The 1,833-nt window shown below is 42.8% G+C and overlaps 1 long non-coding RNA gene across 1 annotated transcript; it reads left to right on the top strand.

Moving 5' to 3' along the window:
* The first annotated feature begins 329 nt into the window (after positions 1 to 329).
* Positions 330 to 1,054, top strand: LOC146809695 (uncharacterized). Its single transcript, XR_014965580.1, has 3 exons — positions 330 to 402; positions 811 to 889; positions 986 to 1,054. It is a non-coding gene; the product is annotated as an uncharacterized LOC146809695 (long non-coding RNA).
* Positions 1,055 to 1,833: the final 779 nt, after the last annotated feature.

The raw sequence follows: 1,833 nt of genomic DNA, 5'->3' as shown, positions 1-1,833 counted from the left end.
TTTGATCATCATTACTTGCGGTTTGCTCCATTTACCTTTGAACCGGGCACTCTATTACTTTGTCTGTTAGGCTTGTATTAATAGCCTGTCAACGCGTGAGTTAAGCAGAGCTTTAGCCCGATTTTGGCCCAAGGATGGAGAGAATTAGAATGATATTCTGCATGCACCTTATGCATATGTTAACGTGGGAGAGCCTGCACCTTTAAGAATCTTTACAGAACTTTAATTCTGTGTACCTACGCAGTCTTACGTCTTAGCGAGGTGTGGCTAACACCCACGCTTATAAATCATTGGACTATTTAAATGCCCCAATTAGCCAGCCTTCCATCTGGACGGTTTCACGTTATCAGCGGGACGCTCTACCTCTCGGCAGACGTGGGTTACTTTCATTTGCACATTCAGGTAAATTCTTTTCATTTAAGACAGTGGTCCGTCCCTGTCCGTTTTGTTTCTGTTAACTCAATTAGTAAAATGCAGCCAGACTCCGTTTTAACCCCTTGCGTGCGCATGACGGAACCAAGCCGTCATGAGCCACGGGCGGCGTGTGCTCATGATGGAGTGGTTCCGTCATGCTGCGGCCGCTCCGCCCACGCGTCGCTGATTCCCCGCCTGTGCGGGCGAAATGAAGAGTGGGCAGAGTCGTGACGGAACCACGCCTTCATGAGCACAGCTCTTCCGTGACTCATGATGGCGTGGTTCCGTCACGAGCATGGCGGTGCCGCGCTCACCCCGCACCCCCCAGCGCCGCGGCGGAATTTGCGCCGCGGCGAAGTGGTTAAAGAGCTATTTCATGTTTTTCATTCTTCACAGGGAATTATTTTAAGCTGCTTGTTAGCTTAACACCCACGGAATGGAGCGCGAGTCTGCCTCTTGAAGCTGCTTGTACGAGGTATTTTACACTGACAACTAATGAGTTATTTCTATCTAACACACTAGGTAATTGTTTTGAAAATCTTTGCTGGTTTATTTTCTGTCTTTTCTTCAGCACCATTTCCGCTAAATCCTCCAAGCTGTATCCGGGCATCAGTCCTATTAATTGTTTGATATTAATGAGGTGAGCTATTACTTTTCTGTGTACAGCAACCATGCATGCTGGTTAGATTTTACATTGCTCGAGTTAGGACTATTCCAACATGCTGCTTTTTCTTTTATGTTTTGGAATAGGGGACTGTTTTCTAATTCTTGGGAAGTGGAGTGAGTTACAGGATTATAACTGCTCCCTAGAAAGATTAGATAGCTTGGCTCACACATGTCTGTTATTTCATAATCTTTTGAATAGGATTAGGTAAATTTATTGGAGCCAGCAGAAAAAGTTGATTGCTCCACAGATGGAGCAGACAGATACGGTTCTTGTACGCTTGTCTTTGCTTGATCCTTGAATACTTTGACTTTGCCATTATTATTATTTTTGCAGATTTTACTAGGACGACCTCAGCAAATACTATAGGCCAAGCTTTTTGCCCTATGCCCTTTGGGGTTCTTTTCTATTGGATTTAAACACCAACCGTAGTACCTCGTCCTTCAATTTTTGGTAAGGCTTCTTTACTCCATTGGATTATTAGGCGTGATTGACTCTTCATAAATTAAGCACCTCTTATGTTATCATCTTTTTGTTTATAATTCTTTAGGGCACAGTCTGCCTTTTTCAACACTTTCAATTGTTTCTAAGACTGGGAGCATTCCAGCTATATCAGCATTCTCCCACCTGAGTTCCACAGATTCTTCACGATTATTAATTTCCTTATTCCTATGTGCATGTTTTTCTTTTATATTTTCACATTTTTTTATTTATTATTTTTTTATTTTTCATATGCATTTGTCTCCTTTAGATCG

Source organism: Triturus cristatus, chromosome 7 (genome assembly GCF_964204655.1).
Source record: "Triturus cristatus chromosome 7, aTriCri1.1, whole genome shotgun sequence".
Lineage (NCBI taxonomy): Eukaryota > Metazoa > Chordata > Amphibia > Caudata > Salamandridae > Triturus > Triturus cristatus.
Note: the sequence above shows the minus strand (reverse complement) of the source record. Positions and strands in the feature narration are given on the sequence as shown.